At 37.9% G+C, this 24,394-nt stretch overlaps 1 long non-coding RNA gene across 2 annotated transcripts; it reads left to right on the forward strand.

Moving 5' to 3' along the window:
* Positions 1-1,380: 1,380 nt before the first annotated feature.
* Positions 1,381-23,971, forward strand: LOC129481807 (uncharacterized). 2 transcript variants are annotated; one of them, XR_008657514.2, is made up of 5 exons: positions 1,381-2,185; positions 7,213-7,334; positions 10,070-10,335; positions 20,524-20,722; positions 23,844-23,971. It is a non-coding gene; the product is annotated as an uncharacterized lncRNA (long non-coding RNA). The 2 variants fall into 2 exon arrangements; XR_010121224.1 differs by lacking the exons at positions 20,524-20,722; positions 23,844-23,971 and adding an exon at positions 20,068-20,159.
* Positions 23,972-24,394: the final 423 nt, after the last annotated feature.

The following is a 24,394-nucleotide window of genomic DNA, read 5'->3' on the forward strand; positions in this document are numbered from 1 at the left end:
AGGTTACTGGCTGGAAATGTGACACCCCAAAGATCCTGTGACATTGTGGTGACGCTTTCTTGCATTTTCTGAAACCCATCTTTTGCACCTCCAAACTAGAGTCTAAAAGCTGAATGTTTTATACTGTAGACAATTTTCTGTAGCTTGAGGAAATTTCAGCCACTTTGGAGGTGAGGAGGAAGTCATGCACATAGGAGAGCTGAGAGGAAGTGGCATGAAATCTTTATTAGAACTCTGAGCTCTCCTGTCTCCTCTGCCCTATTCCAGGGTTCACTCCACCTAGTGGCAGATACTCTGGGGAAGGATTCTTTCTCTGTGTAACCCTGGAGCCTTTATTTCTATCAGAGATGTCTTGTAGTTTATTTCCCCTAACTTCACCCACTTCACCCCTGGAGCACTTTCCACTCGTGTTCAATCAAAATAAAAAGATGCCAACATTTATATGGCATTAGGGAGGATCGACTGGCTCTTTTCCAGGATGAGGGCATAGTTGGGAGCTTCTTCCTTTTCTTCTGGAAACATTTGTTGCTTTCTTTGGACTGGCTTATTAAATTACAATATGTTATTCTCTTGTTCTGGTTTGGTGGTTGCTGTTGAACATTTTCTTATTGGGTTTTATTGCTGTCATTGTTCTTTTTTGCTCGTTTTGTGAAATTTTATGGGAGAGAAATTAAATTTCTGAACCCACCGTCTTAACATGGAAGCTTGTAGACAATATTTTACTGGCCACCTTTATTCATTACTTAGAAAAGAAACTCAATCTATCAAAACTATATTTCAGATATAGGATTAATTATTTTGATGAAGTGAAATTTATTATACATATGGCGAGACCTAACTTGTGTTTTTAATATCCTTAAAATGCCTCGATTGTGTGGTGATAGGAGCAATAAACATCAAATATAAATAAGTACTTGCACCTGACAAGTAATTTATAAATATTTTGCGTGTGCTATGACCATACTTATTTATGTACAGAAAAGACATAGAGTATATCCACAAATAAAAATGCTGACCATATAAAGTGGTACTTCATAGGTATTACATGTCTCTTCTCTCTTGGTTCATTTTTCACTGCATCTTTTCCCATAATTATTTCCTTAACTCATGGCTGTTAGTTCTTTTTTCTATTTTTATTTTTTTAAGACAAAGTCTTACTCTGTCACCCAGGCTGGAGTGCAATGGCACAATCTTGGCCCACTGCAACCTCCGCCTCCCAGGTTCAAGCGATTCTCCTGCCTCAGCCTCCCGAGTAGCTGGGATTACAGGCACCTGCCACTGTACTCAGCTAATTTTTGTATTTTTTAGTTGGGATGGGATTTCACCATTTGGTTAGGCTGGTCTTGAACTCCAGCTGTCAGTTTTACTTTAAGATAAAAAGCAAGGAAATGCAGCTTTTGAGTTTACGCCAGAAAGCTTTTTCTGCCTTGAAGAAAAAAAATATTTCTAACTGTACACTCCAGTTTTTAATAACCTGATGTTCTAAGTTAGCAATTGTTGTCTATTCTTGTTAAACTTTACATAAGCATATGTGAAATAAAAAAACTAAGTAAATAAGCTATGATCACAGTATTATATGAAAAATAAATGCTCAAGAGAATTAATTCAGATGCCAACACTGCATATAACCCATATTTAATTCTCCTCAGAGTTGCCATATAATCTGCTTATAGTTGACAAATTCTTGAAATGTATAGATATTTCAAGAAAAATTCAGTAGGACTCGAGAGAATATTTGATGGGATCATGAGACAAAACTAGAGAGTGCACACAAATGTACACAACACACACACACACACACACACACACACAGAGTAAGTTAGATGCCACAGTGTCCTAGAACATTAACCAACTACTTTAAAACAAGGTATTCAGGTGACTGTATGATATGGTTTGGCTTCGTCCCCACCCAAATCTCATCTTGAATTGTAGTTTCCATAATACCCAATGTGTCGCGGGAAGGACCCAGTGAAAGGTAATTGAATCATGGTTGAGGTTACCCCATGCTGCTCCTCTTGTGGCAGTAAGTTCCCAGGAGAGCTGATGGTTTCATAAGTTTTATAAGGGGCTTTTTCCTCTTTTGCTTGGCACTTCTCCTTCTTGCTGCCATGTGAATAAGTACATGTTTGCTCCCCCTTCTGCCATGATTGTAAGTTTCCTGAGGCCTCTCCAGCCATCCTGAACTGTGAGTCAATTAAACCTCTTTCCTTTGTAAATTAGCCAGTCTTGAGTATGTCTTAATTAGCAACATGAGAACAGACTAACACACTGTAATACAGCAATGGCTTATAGCTCCATAAGTGACTGTCATCCTGCCCTGATTCCTATCTCTAGCACAAAACAATTCCTATGTATTCTAATATGTCATCAGTTCTATAAAGGAGTGACTAATAAAAAATATCTTTAACTTATTTTTCTTGTTCCAAGAAGCAAAAGTACTAAAGGTAAGTCTAATTTATTTCATTAAAATTTATAACCACATCAACATACATTAAACTGACAGTAAGCGTAAACTATAAAAAGATCATAATTTTATTCTATCCTCATTTGTTCATATCTAGAATTATTAATAAGAAAAATCAGGAAGCCTAATAAGTCTAGACACTATAATTCAGCTTATGAGAAATTTCTTTTCTTTTTTTTAATTTACTTAACCAGTTAATTTTTATTGAACATTTTAGGTTTTCAACTTTTCACTCTTACAAACAATGCTAAAAATGAGCTGTCTTGTACGTAAATATTTTGTACCTTTTTCATAATTTCCTCAGGATAGAGTCCTAGAAGTGGAATTTCCAGGATGATAGGGCATGCATATTTGAAGACATCTAAGGCACCAAACTGCTTTTCAGAAAAATGGCACTCATTTATAGTACTATGGGTGGTAATTGAGATGACTGATACCTTGTTATTCCAAAGTTATTGCACTTGAACTTGAAGAACCATGGTTTGGATTTACAAAGAAGGAAATGAGTAACCTGCACTCTTTTATTACAGTGTTCTTCTCAAAAGACAGACCTGATAGGCCACTTCCATGCTGAAAGTCTCCATTGATCTCTGATGCCTGAGGAACCAAGTTTCCTTATATATATATATAAAATACTTTAAGTTCTAGGGTACATGTGCACAATGTGTAGGTTTGTTACATATGTATACATGTGCCATGTTGGTGTGCTGCACCTATTAACTCGTCATTTACATTAGGTATATCTCCTAATGCTATCCCTCCCCTCTCCCCCGACCCCACAGAAATATCCATGAAGAGTCAATAGGTAATTCCAGATGCATATTATGTTGAGATGCGTTTTTTACTATTTATAGGTCTAGAAGTCACTTGGATTAAGGTTATTCTTAAATTCCCAAGATAGCCCCTTCTCAATTCATTTTCTTGGAACATCCTGAGTATATAACTAATATTCTTTAAGTGAAGCTATATAAAAGGATGTGCAATTTGATAAAGGTTTGTACTTTTTTCATCTTACTGTTAGAGTATTGCTATCCCAGTTTAGAATATGTTAGTTCCAGTGCCCAAGTCCTACCAGATCTGCAAACATTCATTTATAGAGGCATATTTTTGTGTGACTCTTCTATATGTTAGCCGTGGCCGAAATATCCTTTGACATGATAACCTATGTCAGCTATAGCCACTACCCATGTAACCTCTCTGAAATCTTTCTCTATGGTCTAGTGACTCATGCAGTGTTTACCAAAATAGAGCAGTAGGAAATATTAAACTTGGGCACCATACATTTTCACTAGAGAATGTATTTGAATGCTCTATAACCTCTGCCTCATAAGGCTATAGAAAGGCCCATCAACCCACTCCACTCTGCCCCCACTACCGTAAAGCTACGGATGTCTCATTATACACTGACCCAACTCACTCTCCAAATTTTTTCATGTTAATTCTGAATAACCAATTTGTAAATTCATGCAATTTAAGCAGGCAAAATAATTTGTTAATTCGTGACCACCTTCGTGGTCCGTTGGGCCAAGAATTAGAATAGCCGAATCCCACAGAAAAAAAGGGAATGACTAGTTTGGTTATTTTTGCTAAATGAGCAGCTACTTATGAAATTAGGTATTGCAGTGAATAGTCAATAAAATCACCTTTTGCATTATCTTATTCTATGAGGTCTGTGGACATTGACTACTAGAAAAGAAAATTGTCTTGCATTTTGTTTAGCAAGGTGCGGTCAGTAAAATTTCCTACCACTTTAGTGGAAGTTCATTTGTTTTTCTGTCTAACTAAATAGTCATATTATTTCAGGAAGAAGTTTCTAGAGGCTATCTCCTTAATAGGACTTAAATATTGTTACACAGTATATGAAAGCCTTTCTAGTTTACTCAGTTTGTCACTTTGAGTGTATTTCTTCTTAATATTTTTATTAAAGTATAGATTACATTAATTGTAATTGTATAGTTTGATGGAAATTTACATATATTTACACTAATGTAGCCAACACCCTGATGAAGGTGTATATATTTCCAGCATACCAGAAGTTATGCATTTTGTAATTTTTCTGAACTTCAGAGAATAATGGGTAATAATGGGCTTTGCCCAACTCCTAAGCATTGTGAAGTAAAATGAAGTAAATTAAAATGCCATTGGGAAACTATAAATTCCTACCCAAAGAGACAGCTTAGCAGCAGTAGTAGTAATAGTTATGTAAGATTTCCCTTAACCTGGAGATCATTCCGTCATACTTTGTGCTTCCTATTGTATATAAACTCGCAAAAACTGATGGCTTAGCTCTCAGCAGATTAAATATTTCAAAGTTAGTTTTTCAAAAGCAAATTTGAAAATGATGTTTAAGCAGTCAAAAGTATTGCCATGACATGGTTCATTAATGTTTCATCTATACTTACTTAAGTGTAAGTAGTTTAAATTATGTAATTACTGCTTCTCCTTTACTCATGCCAAATTGTATGTATGTTTGTATCTGTATTAAAAACCATTGCCAAACTATGTAATATGATCGGCATCTACTGGTGACAAACCAAGCAATAGGATCGTATGGCTTATTCAGTTTAAAAGAGAAACAAAACAAAACAAAGCAAAACAAAGTAATTGTTGATTCTTTAGGCGTTACTAGGATATTACAACAGGATTTTTTGTTTCTGGTTTTATTTTTCCTAAAAGTTAATTGTCAGCATTAACACATTTTTTTAACATTCTCTAAAGAGTACATACATAACCAGAAAAATCAGCAGATTTGAAACAATAGAAAACTGTACAATTTTTTCAATGATTGATGGATTTAGTTGGATTATTGGCATTAATTTTCTACTCATATGTATTCAGTCTTTCATATATATAAATATACGTGCCTACTATATTTTTTATATTTCTATTATTATGATCTATTATTTTAACTCTCTGTAAGGACAAGTATCACTTTGACTGCAACAGAACTTTCACCTCTTTGTTGGGCTTTAGCTGATATTCCTAGGACAGTCATAAATATAGCTCCAGAGAGTTATGGGTAAGTAACTCCAAGAGATAAATTGTTGTGTCTGCAGCCCAAGCTAGGAAACAGGTTGCCCATGGTGAGATTTATTGACTTCAACTTTCGTTTTTTAAAGTAAAAATTAAAGTAATATTGACTCTGAGTGTCCTGAGACATTTAAAACAATGTATACATTTAGGAAAGGATTATTGTTGTGACAATCATAGTAAATGTGATGGTTTTGGAACTGAATAGTTTCATTGCTTTGGGGCTATCTTTAATAAGAGACTAATATTTTCTGAAAAGTTATAGATAGGAATTTAGTATATATGAGACTTGAGGGAGAGGTAGGAGCAGACTAATAGCATTAGTTTGAGTGGCATAGCCAGGATATTTGAAACATCCTCCTCAGAGTTCTTTTAATACTCTTCAGGCCTGACCCGAACACACAGTCCTTGTCCATCTGCAAAAACGCAGATTGTTAATCTTTGCCGAACCCTTTCCAGTTACTGAAGAGAAACGTCCAAAAAGTAGAGTGATGCCCCAATTATTTAAACAGATTGAAAATGATTTTGGAATTTAGACTTGCTAATATAATTATTTAAAATGTTAAAATAGATTATGATGTCATAGATAGAATATCAATCACTGTCATGGTCATTATGTTTAAAAAATCCTTATTGTGATAGAGAAGTATAATTAAGTGTTTACAGGTAAAACGTTCCAGTGATTGAGACTTGCTTTAAACATCGGTGTTTGGGGAATACATGAAGTAAAACTGTCAAGATATTGGCACATGGGGCTCATTACTTATTGTCCCTACTTTTGAATATGTTAGACAAATTCCATAATAAAAATGTGAGGAAGTCAACGGTGATGATATGGATACTAGCACATTTGGGTTCTAGATAGAATGGAAACATTAACTAGTGGATAATCTCACAAGAGATAACTTATTTTGGTATATTGTGCTGTTTACATTTATGAAATAGGGAAGTAGCAGCTAAAGTGCCTTTCTTAAGATCTCACAGAGTTAGGTTGAGGGCGCTGTCTTTCCCAATGTTGATCAATACGTGTTGAGCAGCCTTACATGTTGACAGAAGAGTGGACCCTGATCCTGCTAATGTAAAGAAAGTCTATTGCAGTCCAGGGAGGAAAATATTCACACAAACAGATAATTACAATACAATGTCATAAATGCAATGGAAGGCCATAGCGTGTTTGAAGTGGTGATAACCACAGGAGCAATAGCATGAAGAACAGGAAATACATGCATTGCTGAAAAAGAAACAAGCAGTTGAGTGTTGCTAGAGTTTCAAGCACAAGGTAGGAGGAAATGCGACTGATGGAGGCGGGGCAGGCAGGGATCTTTATTCTGCGGATGGTTCAGATAACATCAGAGTCAGGGAAGACAGAAGTCTGTGGCAGTCAACCAGGCAAGAGATGATGAGGACTTGAACTAGATTCAGACTTTCATGGGGAGAAGAGTAGGAAGGAAAGAGGATCTCAGATTGGGGTATTTTTGTAATAGTGGGTTACAACAGAATGTTAAGCGTTCCCTGCTTCTCTCTTCCTCCCCTCTCACATCCCCTTTGTTCCCCTTTTCTTGTCCCTCTCTTAACATTTCTCTTTCTTTTGTTGCACCGTGTGCAAATATTTAATTAAAACAATTTTAAAAATAGTAATATGTGCTAATGGAACAGAACTCAAAATACAAAAGACACATAATTTAAAATGTCTGTCTTCCTTTTCTCTTGCTTCTCAGCTGCCCAGTTCTCCTCCTTCAGTGGAACCAGCCATTGTTCCTTCCAAGGTTCTTGTGTATTGCTTCAAAGGTACTCCATGCACTTGCAATCACACATAACACACTTGCAAAGACTTTCAAAAGTAACTTGCATGGAGACTTTGTGTACATACTTGACAAGTTAATTAGCATGCTAGCTGCACTAGATTAAAATTCTATTAATTAATTTGATGGGTCATTTGATTATATAGCTCTAAAAGGAAGTGCAGGCTTTTTCTTGAAGACAACAATGAACTCATCAAGGATATTCATATGAATAATCTTTGGAAGATGAAAAATATTAAATTAAACTATCTGAGCACATCTTTTTCTAATGGATCTGAAGACTGTTAATCTAATGTCTATCTAGAGTATTGATTAATCTTCATAAAACCTCAGTGAATACTCTTTTTTCCTGTTTAAAAAATCTGCTTATGCAACAACATATTACCCTGCTGAAAGGTCTCTATCCTAACTGAGCAATAAGTGAGACTCTAAATAAATTTGTTTTAATTGTTTTAAAAATCAAAGAAAAATCCTTAATCTTTCTTCAGTGGTAGGTTGTGGCACATTCACGTAGTGAAGCATTCCAGCTTTTATTTTCACCTTACTTCACTGCAGTGAAACTCTTACTGCAATAATTCATGGAAGAGCAGAATATACGATGCTTTCATAAATAAGTATTAGTGCATTAGTCTTGTTCCAGTCCAAGCCACATTTTCCTGGCTGCTTATTTCCCCAGGTGGCCAGAATAATACAATCCCTGATATAAAAACTCAACGGCTTCAGATACATATCTGATCAGAAGTAACACTTTCATAATGTTTTTGCATTTCTGTTGGCAAAATATGGTGTAGTGTTTATATAACAGGCACAATAAAATAGCCACATGCATGATTAGAACAACTGTGTCTTAATATGTGGTTGTATTTTACTTTATAAAAAGTATTCCGTAATAAGCACTTGCTCAAGGAGTAAGTCTTTCAAATACAGAAACATTTAGACTAAAAATAATGATTATGGCATGTTTGAATGCCAGCTTTTTCCTAATATGATTTTCAGTACTTAGAAGCATGTTGACAGAATTAAAGAGAATATGAATTCCTAAAAATATTAAGAACACTGTTATCAAATTATACTTTTCCCCCAATAGGAAGCTAGCTAACATTCTCCAGGATGTCATAAGTCTCTTATAGTTCAAGCAGATGCACTCCAATTTATTGAGTACCCAAATAATGTTTAATGTTATTTTACAAAATCAGTTTGTTTTTATATGTTGGGTCTGAAATTATGTTATTAAACATAATTTAAATGTTATGCTGAATTATTTAACAATACTCTCTGCATTAATTCTCTAGAATATGTTTATCTGTTTCATTCACTGTTGTATCCCAAAGACTTAGAACATAGTAAGTGCTAAATTGATATTTTAAAAATGAACAAACACAGCATTAACTATAACCCATATTTCCATTAGAATATCTTCTCAATCACCCATTGTACATCTTCTTACAACCTTGATTTTGTTCTTTGCTATTTCAAACTATATAGCATAGGATTAAAAAATAAAATTGAAAAAAATTTTGGCTTCATTAGCTCATTATATTCCAGCTGCAGGAAGGCTAGTATAGAAAAAATATTAACATTTTAATGGTTTAATTATTTTCCATACTTCATTTTCCTAGTTCAAGGTGATGGTAAATACGGAAAAAGCTATGGATTCTAATAAATAAATAAACACAATAGAAATAGAGATAGAGAGGCCGGGCGCGGTGGCTCACGCCTGTAATCCCAGCACTTTGGGAGGCTGAGGCGGGCGGATCACGAGGTCAGGAGATCGAGACCATGGTGAAACCCCGTCTCTACTAAAAATACAAAAAATTAGCCGGGCGTGGTGGCGGGCGCCTGTAGTCCCAGCTACTCGGAGAGGCTGAGGCAGGAGAATGGCGTGAACCCGGGAGGCGGAGCTTGCAGTGAGCCGAGATTGCGCCACTGCACTCCAGCCTGGGCGACAGAGCGAGACTCCATCTCAAAAAAAAAAAAGAAATAGAGATAGAGAGGACTAGACAGCTAGGTCATGAGTCACAGAGGCCGAGACATTGGTACTGGGAGGGAGAATCTTGCTTCTGTGTCATTAGTAGGCCTTTTAAAACAAGGCGTCCCACACTACTCCATGCATTTCGTCATATGTTAATGAAGAGGTGCTTTAGTTAGGAAGATAATAAGTGATTCAGAGGGTGAGAAAAGAAAGCAAGGATTCCAAACCATTGGAGCTAAACACATGAAGCGTCAGCTGCCGAGTGAGAGAAGGCCTGTGGCACAGGGCAGAGAGCAAGTAAGCTGCATGACACTGCAATAGCAAGGAATGGAAGGCAAGGACAGCATCCTCAATGAGAACTCACACCCACGAGTGTTCGAATACCACAGGGCCATGCTGGGCCTCCACCCTGACACATAGTATTAAGCCAATTTACCCTCTTTTTATTGTCAGAAGAAAAGCAGATTATCTCAAATTTTGGAATGAGTCACTAAAATAATCTTAAATTTATTATACACACTATCAGTTTAGTCTTAAAATCTGTAATAGTTTTTTGACATTCCTTAGAAAATCAATGGTCTGTCATTTGATATAGGAGAAAAAACAATAGTCCTGCTCCCAAGGAAACTTTGCCAACACCTTGACTATCAGGACACTGATCATTAGTAAGAGCTGTGCTCATTTGGAAGAAACAGATGAAAACTGGCATGTAAATGTTACATACGACCAGAAATCAACAATACAGCATATCTCCTAGGTCTCCTTTTTCATTCTGTTCTTACTGATGCTTTCTTCTCCCAGACACCCAGAGAAACTATTTGGTGTAAGAAGAGAATACAATATTAAGGCATGATGAATACAAAGAAGATTTCTATTTTTAAGAGGGAGGTATTGACTTTCATCTGCATCTTGATTTAATTTTTGTTCTGGAAAACAAAGATCTCCATAGGAATTAGTAGTGAACCACTAGAAATACACTGGATGAAGACCACTAAGCCAGTGCTACTCAAAATGTGATTCATAGCCTGATACCTGCCTCTGAACAACAGTTACTGGATTGCAATAAGGTAAGTATAGAAATGAGAATAAACATTTAGAAATTTTCACAGTAATTTGGCAAAGTTTTTTGTCTATTGAACTTAATCACCAAGAGTTGAGGCATTTTATGAATGTCTTTTTTCATTTTTTCAGGGAATTTTCTCTTGCATAAGTACTAGATTAGCACTTACCTTCTTTTGATTAGAAATACAAAAAATATCTTGCCAATGACCTTCTTTTGAATACTTCCAAATATCTACAACTTTGCATATTATAAACTTCTGTTTATGTTTTCTCTGCTATTTTACAAAGTAAATATATCTTAAATCTGGAATGCCTTTATATATTTTGGAAGGACTTTTAAAAATTCAGTCTTACGAAATTTAGAATTGAAACCATGCCTATAAGGAACATTTTACTTTTGTATCAATAAACATTTATAGGTGATTGTGGATGGAGATAGTAGTAGAAGAACAGAGTCTGTCTGTACTACTCTTAGTAAACTACTAGGTTATAAATTAGGTCATTGACAAATATCGACTGAGTATGCCAGGAAAAATTTCTGCACACTAAGTCATTAGAGGGATCATGTTAAGAGAAGCAAATAAAACTGCAAATAATTGTGAACCAAGATCATTTTGTCAAATTGAAGTTGGACACAGGAGTATGTGAGCTGAAGGAACCTTTCGATAGCTTACAATCATAAGATGGAGGTGTGGGAATGGACACAGGTTATCAACAAATGTGAGACACCTTCAGTATCTACAGATCAACTGCCAAGGCCCATGTCCTCTGCCTGAGCTACATTCAGTCTCCAGAGACTGGGCAGCAGGCCACCAGGAACTGCTAGAATATGTTTTTTGAAAACTTTGCATATTACCTGCCACCCTTGTTAGCTTTATAATTTTTTAATTTAATTTTTTATAATTGACATACAGTAATTGTACTTATTTATGGAGTACATGGTGATATTTCAATACGTATAATGTATAGCGATCAGATCAGTGTAATTAGCATATTCAGCATCTCAAACATTTATTATTTCTTTACATTGGGAATACTCAGTGTCTTTCTTCTAGCTATTTGAAATCATGTAACATATTGTTCTCATTTTCCTTCTAGCCACATTTCCCCTCTTCTTATTTTTGGCTGATTTTCCCCCTGACTACCTATATACTGCCTCAAATCCCCATTTGAAGGCATACAAAAAAAATCCCTTTTTTCACCCTTTGACACTTTATTGAACCTCTTCTTGATATGACAGGAACCAGACTCTTCCATAAGAACCTATCTTTGCATGTAGGAATTAGTTTTTTCCACATGTCCAATATGTCAGCCATCCTCCTTTATCCCCAAGGCTGCTTTCACAGCGTTACTGCGTTAGCCTTATGTAAAAATCCCCACTAATGTGAGATTATTTCATCAGGTTATACTATTCTCTAGCCTTCATTTTTACTGTCACCTACTGATCTGGCCACTCACTCTCATGGCTTCAATAAGTTAGCGTCTAACTCATTTTTTAATACTCTTAACTTCACATCCTACTCCTTTAGCCACTCTCTTGCTTGAATACTTCATTTCCAGCAACGTTGCTGTCTTTAGTAACCCAATACTACGTGCACACCCAGATGTTGTCATCATCTGAAACTGTCCTACCTCTGAAACATTAACTCTGAATGCCCTGCTCTGACCACAGTTCTCCTCTGCAAGCCCTCTCTCCCAGTTATTCTCACCATTTCTCTCCTTGACTCTGTGGGGCGGGCGTCCTGTGATCCCTCTATTAGTTCCATCTTGTCTTTTTCTTTCTTGTCTTGCTTTGATATCATGGACCCTCACTTCAATCATTCTTTTGGCAACTTTTAAATAACCTAGCTCCATTTCTGTTTTATCCATCCTCCTGGCAAATCCTCCATCCAAGTACCCTGTTTCTGTGTGTCTAACTTAGACAGTTTCTGTTATTGAAGAGGTTTACACAATTGTACACATTAATAACACTATTAATTTCTGGCCTTAACACTTTTCATATTTCCTTATTCGGCTTTCTCTTTTCAAATCTTTACTGTTTTCATCACTATTGCCTGATACACTTGCCTGTTTGTTCAGAGACAAAATAGAACTCCAACTTCCTGCCACTGAATCCACAAACAGAAGCCCCAGGAAAGAGAAGTTATTTCCCAGGCTGAAGGTTAAACCCTGCATCTGTACTCACACTGACATCTCCTGCTTTCCCAGGAGACCCTTTCCTTTGTCTCCACACTTTATTTTCCTTCTTCTCCTTTTCATCAGCCCATAAACATACTCAATGTTCTCACATTATAATAATGTGTCCCCCATCTTCACACCTTCTGCCAGCTTCTCTACTTTCTGACCACTCCTTCACAACTAAACCGTTAGAAAGAGTTGTCTATATTCACTCTCTCTAGTTCTCAATTCTACTCACTCTTCAACCCCTTTCAATTTGGCTTTTGCTCAAAACACCCATGGAAACTGATCTTGCCAAAGGCATCAACGATTGTCTTGCTGCTAAGTAAGTGAGGCATTTCCTTTTTGATCTCCCTGCTCCTCTTTCCATTGCTGAGTACCCTTTTTGTTCCCTAATGCTACACTCTCTCTCCATCCCATCTAATTGCATTGAAATCACAGATTCCTTTGCAGAATCCTGAAATTTTCGTATTTCCCAGGTTTCTATCTTAAATAGTCTTATTTCCATTTGCATAATTTCTAAGAATTGTCTCCCTCCATTCCTGTTGTGGTTTCAAAAACCCTCTATCCATCTGGTGAAGACTCCCCCAATTTGTCATCTCCTCTAAATATTAGAACTGGAAATCTCTCTTCCCACAAGATGTCTCTTGCATGTTCAATAGATTCATCAAAGTCAACAGTCACACAACTGAGATCCTCTTTTTTATTAACCTGCTCCATTTCACCTCTTGCCCACTGGCAAAAACTGGAACTCTAAGTATCAGTCTTGACTGCTCCCTCTCTTCTATGTTAAGATTCCTAGATATGGACTCATCCGTCACCTTTTTCTTTTTTCCCTCTGTTACTCACCTAATTCAGTCCATCACGTTATTTTCAACAGCTTCATAAGGGGCCTTTCTTTCTCTATCTAGGTGTCTTAGTTGGCTTCCTGCTGGTACAACAGACTACTACAGACAGAGTAACTTACAAAAGCTAGAAGCTTATTTGACTCACAGTTCTGGAGGCTGGAAAGTCCAAGATCCAGGGGCCACATCTGGTGAGAAACTTCTTGCTGCATCGTAAGATGGTGGAAGGCATCACATGGCAAGACAGCACACATGAGAGCAAGAGAGGGTAGGACAGAGCAAGAGACAAATTGGGACAAATTCATCCTTTTTACCAGGAACACACTCTGTGATAACCACTCTCACAACAATGGCATTAGTCCATTCATGATGGTGGATCCGTCACGACCTAAACATCTCCCATTAGGCCTCACCTCCCAACACTGTTGCATTGAGGGTTAGGTTTCCAACACATGGATTTTGGAGGGGACAAACATTCAAACGACAGTGCCTGTTCTCTCTTCAACTTATTCTTTACATTGTAGATCGTGACTTTTCTAAAACATTAGTGTTATGTCTGTGTTGCTGATGTGCTTAAATGTGTTCAATCACTCTTCGTTGTACTGAGGGTAAAGTCCAAATTCTGTAGCAAGCCTCTCATGGTCCTTTCATCTTCTGAGTGCTCCTTGCTATTCTTTTTACCTTTTAATGTTTCAAACACACTACGCTTCACTTAGGTTTTCAAATATCTCATCTGATTTCTATTACCCCATCATTCTCTCTCCCTCAGGTCTTTGCATAGACTCTTCCTTTTGTTTTGAATTTTACACACACGTGCACACACACACACACACACACACTATGCTACATGCTTTCCCTGGCTAAATTATACATACTATCCAAGTCTCACTTAGAGATAATTTCCTCTGGGAAGACTTTCCTGATACTATAACACTGTTTTGGGGATCCTCCTTTGTGCTTCCACAGCAATTAATATTTCATTTACATAATACTTGCCATATTCTATTATACTTTTCTATTTTTGCCTTTTTATCCCTCATTAGCTTGTCAGCTCCATTAGAGCAAGAACTGTTTGTTTGTTTTGACTATAATGTTCTTGGCACATAGTAAGTTCTAACAGTTTTCCAATTCATGAATGCAGGAGGAAAAGAAAAGGATGATGGAGGCAGAATCAAGCTAATAGAGGCAAGAAACTAAAGAGATCAAAACTAGATATATAAGCCAAGGTCAGAAACTTAGCAAGTTAGAGTTGGAATAGTTAGGAGATGTACCTCTTTAGGCTCTCAGGTTATAACAGGATCAGGAAAAAAAGGCAAAATCCCTGTATCAAATACTTCTCTGCATTTGAGCATATCTTTTTCATTGGGTTTGGCCCCATAAGTCCTGTCTACATGCTTCCCCAAGGGGTCATTTCACAATGTACAAGTCTATAGTTCTTCAAAATTTCATTTTTCCTATTATTGACAATATCTGAGCATTCACTGGTTTGTCTGGGATTATTACCTAGGCATGCTCCCTGCTCACTTGAAGCCTGTATTCAGTCAAATGCAAAGCAGGTACATCTAGTTGAGAAAAAATAAAATGAAAAGACTAAACAAAATTTACTTAATAAATATATACAAGGCAAATATGTTGTACCAAGTGACAAGTAAGAAGGAATCACAGGTGTTGCATGATTTAACCCACTCCTCTCAAAGTACTACGTGACTCACATGAATCTACTAGCCTTCTCTTGTTTCCCAAATCGTTCCTTCCTCAACCATCATTTATGATACCACATACATGCTAAAGCAAATCAAAATTCCTTAGGTAAACTAACTTGTCAGGATCCTGTCACCTGAGTCATCAACATGTGCAAAGGAATTTCTAAATTCTAATTTAGACTCAAACTTATACACCCACAACACTGCTAAGTTCTAAGTTGTAGATAGAACAACCACTTGCTTTGCAATTGTTAGAACTAATAAAAGTATTTCTGAAACATCAAAATTAAAAACTGCTTCAAAGGTCATAATCAACAGAGTGAAAATGCAGCCCATGGAATCAGAGAAAGTATTTGCAAATTATATACCTGATAAAGGGTCAGGTATATATGGTATGTATAATTTAGCCAGGGAAAGCATGTAGTGTAGTGTGTGTGTGTGTGCACGTGTGTGTAAAATTCAAAACAAAAGGAAGAGGCTATGCAAAGACCGGAGGGAGAGAGAAAGATGGGGTAATAGAAATCAGATGAGATATTTGAAAACCTAAGTGAAGTGTAGTGTGTTTGAAACATTAAAAGGTAAAAAGAATAGCAAGGAGCACTCAGAAGATGAAAGGATCATATAAAGAACTCCTGCAGTTAAACAACAACAGCAACAACAAAAAACAAATAACCTGATTTAAAAGTGGGCAAAGCAGACTTTGCCATTATGCAAAATATCCATGGAACAAAGCTGCACTTGTACCCCCTTGTTTTAGTTCATTTTCACATTGCTATAAAGAACTACCTGAGATTGGGTAAGTTATATTTCAAAAAGAGAAGTTTAATTGGCTCATGGTTCTGCGGGCTGTACAGGAAGCATGGCTGGGGAGGCCTCAGGAAACTTACAGTTATGGAAGAAAGTGAAGCGGAAACCTGCACATTCTATAGGACTGGAGAATGGGAAGAGAGAGAGCAAAGGGAGAAGTGATACACATTTTCAAACGACTGGATCTTATGAGAACTCACTCACTATCACAAGAAGAGCAAGGGGTAAATCCACCCCCAAGATCCAATCACCTCCCACCATGTTGAACCAGCCTTGCATCCCAGGGATGAAGCCCACTTGATCATGGTGGATAAGCTTTTTGATGTGCTGCTGGATTCGGTTTGCCAGTATTTTATTGAGGATTTTTGCATCAATGTTCATCAAGGATATTGGTCTGAAATTCTCCTTTTTGGTTATGTCCCTGCCAGGTTTTGGTATCAGGATGATGCTGGCTTCGTAAAATGTGTTAGGGAGGATTCCCTCTTTTTCTATCGATTGGAATAGTTTCAGAAGGAATGGTACCAGTTCCTCCTTGTACCTCTGGTAGAATTCAGCTGTGAATCCATCAGGTCCTGGACTCTTTTTGGTTGGTAAGCTATTGATTATTGCCACAATTTCAGAACCTGTTATTGGTCTATTCAGAGATTCAACTTCTTCCTGGTTTAGTCTTGGGAGGGTGTATTTGTCGAGGAATTTATCCATTTCTTCCAGATTTTCTAGTTTATTTGCATAGAGGTGTTTGTAGTATTCTCTGATGGTAGATTGTATTTCTGTGGGATCGGTGGTGATATCCCCTTTTTTGTTTTTTATTGCATCTATTTGATTCTTCTCTCTTTTCTTCTTTATTAGTCTTGCTAGCGGTCCATCAATTTTGTTGATCTTTTCAAAAAACCAGCTCCTAGATTCATTAATTTTTTGAAGGGTTTTTTGTGTCTCTATTTCCTTCAGTTCTTCTCTGATTTTAGTTATTTCTAGCCTTCTGCTAGCTTTTGAATGTGTTTGCTCTTGCTTTTCTAGTTCTTTTAATTGTGATGTTAGGGTGTCAATTTTGGATCTTTCCTGCTTTCTCTTGTGGGCATTTAGTGCTATAAATTTCCCTCTACACACTGCTTTGAACGTGTCCCAGAGATTCTGGTATGTTGTGTCTTTGTTCTCGTTGGTTTCAAAGAACATCTTTATTTCTGCCTTCATTTCATTATGTACCCAATAGTCATTCAGGAGCAGGTTGTTCAGTTTCCATGTAGTTGAGCGGTTTTGACTGAGTTTCTTAATCCTGAGTTCTAGTTTGATTGCACTGTGGTCTGAGACACAGTTTGTTATAATCTCTGTTCTTTTACATTTGCTGAGAAGAGCTTTACTTCCAACTATGTGGTCAATTTTGGAATAGGTGTGGTGTGGTGCTGAAAAAAATGTATATTCTGTTGATTTGGGGTGGAGAGTTCTGTAGATGTCTATTAGATCCACTTTATGTAGAGCTGAGTTCAATTCCTGGATATCCTTGTTAACTTTCTGTCTCGTTGATCTGTCTAATGCTGACAGTGGGGTGTTAAAATCTCCCATTATTATTGTGTGGGAGTTTAAGTCCCTTTGTAGGTCACTGAGGACTTGCTTTATGAATCTGGGTGCTCCTGTGTTGGGTGCATATGTATTTAGCATAGTTAGCTCTTCTTGTTGAATTGATCCCTTTACCATTATGTAATGGCCTTCTTTGTCTCTTTTGATCTTTGTTGGTTTAAAGTCTATTTTATCAGAGACTAGGATTGCAACCCCTGCCTTTTTTTGTTTTCCAGTTGCTTGATAGATCTTCCTCCATCCCTTTATTTTGAGTCTATGTGTGTCTCTGCATGTGAGATGGGTTTCCTGAATACAGCACACTGATGGGTCCTGACTCCTTATCCAGTTTGCCAGTCGGTGTCTTTTGATTGGAGCATTTAGCTCATTTACATTTAACGTGAATATTGTTATGTGTGAATCTGATTCTGTCATTATGATGTTAGTTGGTTATTTTGCTCGTTAGTTGCTATAGTTTCTTCCTAGCCTCGGTGGTCTTTACAATTTGGCATGTTTTTGCAGTGGCTGGTACCGGTTGTTCCTTTCCATGTTTAGTGCTTCCTTCAGGAGCTCTTTTAGGGCAGGCCTGGTGGTGACAAAATCACTCAGCGTTTGCTTGTCTGTAAAGTATTTTATTTCTCCTTCACTTATGAAGCTTAGTTTGGCGGGATAGGAAATTCTGGGTTGAAAATTCTTTTCTTTAAGAATGTTGAATATCGGCCCCCACTCTCTTCTGGCTTGTAGAGTTTCTGCTGAGAGATCAGCTGTTAGTCTGATGGGCTTCCCTTTGTGGGTAACCCGACCTTTCTCTCTGGCTGCCCTTAACATTTTTTCCTTCATTTCCACTTTGGTGAATCTGACAATTATGTGTCTTGGAGTTGCCCTTCTCGAGGAGTATCTTTGTGGCGTTCTCTGTATTTCCTGAATCTGAATGCTGGCCTGCCTTGCTAGATTGGGGAAGTTCTCCTGGATAATATCTTGCAGAGTGTTTTCCAACTTGGTTCCATTCTCCCCATCATTTTCAGGTACACCAATCAGACGTAGGTTTGGTCTTTTCACATAGTCCCAAATTTCTTGGAGGCTTTGTTCATTTCTTTTTATTCTTTTTTCTCTAAACTTCCCTTCTCTCTTCATTTCATTCATTTCATCTTCTATCAGCGATACCCTTTCTTCCAGTTGATCGCATCTGCTACTGAGGCTTCTGCATTCTTCGCGTAGTTCTCGAAACTTGGCTTTCAGCTCCATCATCTCCTTTAAGCCCTTCTCTCCATTGGTTATTCTAGTTATCCATTCTTCTAATTTTTTTTCAAAGTTTTTAACTTCTTTGCTATTGTTTTGAATTTCCTCTCGTAGCTCAGAGTAGTTTGATCGTCTGAAGCCTTCTTCTCTCAACTCATCAAAGTCATCCTCCATCCAGCTTTGTTCCATTGCTGGTGAGGAACTGCGTTCCTTTGGAGGAGGAGAGGTGCTCTGTTTTTTAGAGTTTCCAGTTTTTTTGGTCTGTTTTTTCCCCATCTTTGTGGTTTTGTCTACTTTTTGTCTTCGATGATGGTGATGTACAGATGGGTTTTTGGTGTGGATGTCCTTTCTGTTTGTTAATTTTCCTTCTACCAGACAAGACCCTCAGCTGCAGGTCTGTTGGAGTTTACTAGAGGTCCACTCCAGACCCTGTTTGGCTGGGTGTCAGCACCGGTGGCTGCAGAACAGCGGATTTTCGTGAGACCACAAATTCAGCTGTCTGATAGTTCCTCTGAAAGTTTTGTCTCAGAGGAGTACCCGGTTGAATGAGGTGTCAGTCTGTCCCACTGGGGGGGTGCCTCCCAGTTAGGCTGCTCAGGGGTGAGGGACCCACTTTAGGAGGCAGTCTGTCCGTTCTCAGATCTCCAGCTGCGTGCTGGGAGAACCACTACTCTCTTCAAAGCTGTCAGTCAGACAGGGACATTTAAGGCTGTGGGGGTTCTCGCTGAGTTTTTGGTTGTCTGTGCCCTGCCCCCAGAGGTGGAGCCTACAGAGGCAGGCAGGCCTCCTTGAGCTGTGGTGGGCTCCACCCAGTTCGAGCTTCCTGGCTGCTTTGTTTACCTAAGCAAGCCTGGGCAATGGCGGGCGCCCCTCCCCCAGCCTCGTTGCCGCCTTGCAGCGTGATCTCAGACTGCTGTGCTAGCAATCAGCAAGACTCTGTGGGCATAGGACCCTCCGAGCCAGGTGCGGGACACAATCTCCTAGTGTGCCGTTTTCCAGGCCCGTTGGAAAAGCGCAGTATTAGGACGGGACTGACCCGATATTCCAGGTGCCGTCTGTTTTCCCTTTCTTTGACTAGGAAAGGGAACTCCCTGACCCCTTGCGCTTCCCGAGTGAGGCAATGCCTCGCCCTGCTTCCGCTCGCGCACAGTGCGCTTCACCGACTGTCCTGAACCCACTGTTAGGCACTCCCTAGTGAGATGAAACCGGTACCTCAAGCAGAAATGCAGAAATCACCCGTCTTCTGTGTCGCTGGGGCTGGGAGCTGGAGACCGGAGCTGTTCCTATTCGGCCATCTTGGCTCCACCCCCCCATTAGGATATTTAGAAAATAAATGTGGAATGTTATTTGGGGTGTATTGTGTAAAATCTTTCCTGCGGTATAGTCATAGTTACCTCAATTTTTTGTTTTCTAGAAAATATGGAACTTTATTGTAATCAAACTTCAGAATGAATGAATGTGTGCACTAAGAAAAATTACTAGGTATTGATTAGCCAACAATACAGGTAGAGTAAAAATTTTAAGTTCATTTAGTTGTCAGAGAACACTAATTTTCTGAGAGTTTCATAAGTCTCATGTAGCTACTATTTAGGGGCCCATTATCTTAATTCTTGTGCTATTGAGTGTACCGTGGCAGGGAATCTCAAAGATGGCCCCAGTGATAACCTTCTAAGATTCATGTCCTTGTATAATCAATCCCCTTCCTTCTCTTGATTATGGGGCTTATAATGAATAGAATGTATCAGAAATGATGGTATGTCACTTCCCTGATTAAGTTATAAGAAGATTGTGTCTTCCATCTTGGATGCCTTTTTTCCTGTCTTTGTCTCTCTCTGTCTTTCTCGTTTTCCTTCTGTCTTCTGTTTCTTAGGAGAAACAAGCTATCAAGTTGTGAATAGCCCTACGGAGGAACCATATAACACGGCAGTAAAATCCGGAGATAACCTTGAGCATTTGAGGGCTGCCAAAGCGACATAAGTGAGCTCGGAAGTGGATCCTCCCTGATTTGAGAAGATTATACCGCAGGCCGACATCTTTACTGAAACCTTTTGAGAGACATCAACCCAGAGGTACCCAGCTAAGCTGTGTCTAGATTTCCAGTTCACAGAAGCTATGCAATTATAAGTGTTTCTTTTTTAAAGCTGGTGAGTTTTCGGGGTAATATGTTAGACACTGCTGGATACCTAATACATTCCCAAAAGTATGAAATATAATGACCTTTTAATAGTAACATTTTATATACAATTTTTATACATTTTTAGGTAGGGCTACATACTAGAATTCTCTTTACTCTAGTTTCTGTGCTCCTAGCTTGTCCCTAGTCTCATCCTATTACCATAGTCTAGCTTTGATGTGTGGATCACATGTATTCAGCCTGACTTGATCAACACATTTTTCTAGTCTTGTCTATCATCTCTTCAATGTTCTTAACAACCCCTGTCTTTTTTCTCTTCTCAATGTGAATTACAATATACTTTTTTCCAGTCTGCCTCTAAATCTTTAGAAATATTAGAAAGAAGAATAGTATATATTTATGAGCTATAGGTGTGCTTGAGTAAGTGATGAAGTTTAAAAGGACAATTCTAATTGTTGGCGAGGTCCTCAAATGCTTCAATCAGCAACAGAGTGATCCTTTGGTTCCTATTCAGAATCTGATGATTTCTCATCACCCAGAAAATCCACCACCAGTCAACAGTATTATACCAATAGCTTCTGTATTGTTCTTCTTCCTTCTGCTCTTACTTTTTGTTATGACCTGAATATGATGTTCCCTCAAAAATTCATGTTAAAACCCAGTCAACAAGGTGCTGGTATTAGAAGGTTGTGCTTCTGGGAGTGATTAGATCATAAGGGCTCCTCTCTCATGAATGAATTAGGGTCCTTTTAAAAAGGGCTTTGAGAGTGGGTTCTCTCCCTTCCATCTTCTGCCATGTGAGGACACAACATTTCTCCCCTCTGGAGAATGCAGCCCTCAGCAGAGAAACAAACCTGTCTTGATTTTGGACTTACCATCCTCCAGAACTGTAAGAAGTACATTTCTGTTCTTCATAAATTACCCAGTCTCAGGTATTTTGTTATAGCAGCACCAAATGAACTAAGACACTTTCCTTCAGTCTGTTCTCAACACAGAAGCCAGAATGATGCTGTTAAAACAAAGGTCAAGTTATATTTCTCTTCTGTTCAAAACTCTGCTGCAGCTTCTCATTGCATTAAGAATAAAGACATTAGAGGTCCTCAAAGTGTCTTCTAGCCCCAATTTTGTAATCCTATACTCCATGAACTCCTTCCCTACACCACAAGAGCTCACTTCATTACAGCCAGGCTGTGCTCATTGCTAGTCTCCCACTTTCCAAGGACGCTGTCACTTTTGGGCGCTTGCTTTAGATATTTCCACTCCTGGAATCTTGTTTCCCCAAATATGTTGTTGGCTAACTTATTACTCCTCTTTCTAGCCTTTATTTACAATTTCTATTTACAGGGACTTACCTTGACCCCTAACAAATATAGTAACTCCTCATCCCCTGCTCCAGCCTTCAGAATTCACCACTATTAACTTCTAACATATTAAATAATATGCTTATTATTTATTGCATTTATGGCTTATTAACTGTTTCCTTCCACAAGACGATAAGTGCCATGATAAGACGAATCTTTGTTTTGTTTACTGTGGTATCTCAACCACCTAGACCATTGCCAGGCACATAGTAGGTACTCAATAAATATTCATTGAACTGAATTGTGAACTGAGTTGAATGGATGTGCCCTTTTAGCTCTCAAAATGTGAAAAGAAGTAACAAAGTATTAATGATAAGTAAGTAGAAATGCTGAAAAAGTTATAGTAATGGAAAACATTCTGGCAGCAGAATCCTTGTTTTCTCTCAAAATAACCTGATGGAGTATATTAACAAATAGGGACATGATTTATTCATCACCGTTTGCAACATCTTGACTGAAAAAATTGTTTTGTAGATGCTTGATACACTCAGAGACCTCTTCAATTTCTTCGCTGTTCTTTCCTTGCTAATTTTTCTTGTTTTCTTTAAAAGACTACAGGCAAGTAAGCAAAATTCGGCTCCTTTGGCAAATAATTGATCACTTGGCCTCTTGAACTCCTTCATGGACAGTATGTCTCTACAGGTTCACTAAGCATCCTGAGCTGGTGATGGAATTAGAGAGGGATTTCTTACTGGAAACCACGAAAAAAAGAAAAGAGTCAGCGCTGCTTATTTTGGCCACAGTGCAAGATGAAACAGAGAACAAGCAAAAGGCACTTTCCAACATCACTTTAAAGAGTATATATTTCACTCATCTTTGTCTCAAAGGAAAAAAAATGCTTTCCAACTCACCCTTCCTGTTGCTGTTCATATTAGCGTTAATATCAAATCACAGATTTGAAGTGGAAAGTCACATTAGGTCTCTGATTTTAAATGAGAAAGTAAATTATGAAAATCAAAATCAAATTCCTTTGCACTTAATATTAGTTAAAAGATGATTAAAACATCATAGCTCAATTCATTCCTAAAATATTGTTATAACGAAGATTTATGTATCTAAATAAAGATATTTCCCAAACCTAGCTTGAGAGCTAACAATTTTAAGTAAACACATCCAATACAACCAAATTCTAGAACAGGAGTTAGGAAATTCATTACCTTTTTCTGTAAATAAAGTTTTATTGGAACACATCTGTGTCCATTCTTTTATGTGTTGTCTGTGGCTGCTTTTGTGCTACAGAAGCAGAGTTGAATAGCTGTGCAGAGATTGGATGGCCTACAAAACAAAAATGTGTACTACCTGGCCCATTACAGAAAAAAAATTGCGGACTCCAGTCCTAGAAAAATAAAACATTGGTGCAGTTCCTTATGTTTCATCTCACAGAAGTTTAATCTCCATGTTCACTTCTTTCATTTAAGAGGGAAGGAGAACTTGGAGACATTTCTGAGTTTCTGAGTCTGGAAAGATAGCTGGAATTGATTAGGAAAAGACAGAACGAACTACTGGCTCACAGGAGTCTCTCAGGCTGGCCACACTCATGGCTTCCTATAATCCTTCAATTTTCTTCCAAGTCCTCTCACTAAGTGCCTGAGGCACACGAGTCTCCCTTGAGATGCTTACTTTTAACAGAAGTGTTTAAGTTTTCCATCATGACCTTGCCTTACCTTCTTTTCTCTATCGATCTTCTCACTTTAGATTGTGGCTGGTTGCACGTGTCCACTGATTTGGCCTCAATGCATTCTACAGCTCTGGGAGCTACTTTGTCCTCAGCTGCTGCATGCCCCAGTTCTGCCTCTTGGTCTTGACTGTCAAGCCTTAAACACAGGTAAAAATTTCCAACTTCTGATTCTTAGATTTCCGTCTCAGGCTACTCTTCATCTTCTGCTCCCTAATCAAACAAGAGACAGTGATTGATAAAGAATTTAGATAGCATTTTGAAATATTCAACGAGTCATCTGCAAAAAATAGTAGGAACTATAATTACTTAGTCTTAAGGAGAGAAGGTGAATAGAAAATTATGGCTGCTAAATTCTTAAATCCCACAATTATATTTCATAGGGAGGAAGAAAATCATTGATTTGTATATCCATGGATACACAAATATGAAAAAGCCTGATAAACGTGAAGTGTGTGATAAAACAATAGAACAATACGTGCCAGGAATCACAAAATTTCCAGGATAGAAAAATTCCATAAACAAGATAGATAGCAATTTCTTTGGTTAGTCAGGTAGATATTGCAGTTTA

Source organism: Symphalangus syndactylus, chromosome 5, assembly GCF_028878055.3.
Source record: "Symphalangus syndactylus isolate Jambi chromosome 5, NHGRI_mSymSyn1-v2.1_pri, whole genome shotgun sequence".
In the NCBI taxonomy this organism is placed as follows: domain Eukaryota; kingdom Metazoa; phylum Chordata; class Mammalia; order Primates; family Hylobatidae; genus Symphalangus; species Symphalangus syndactylus.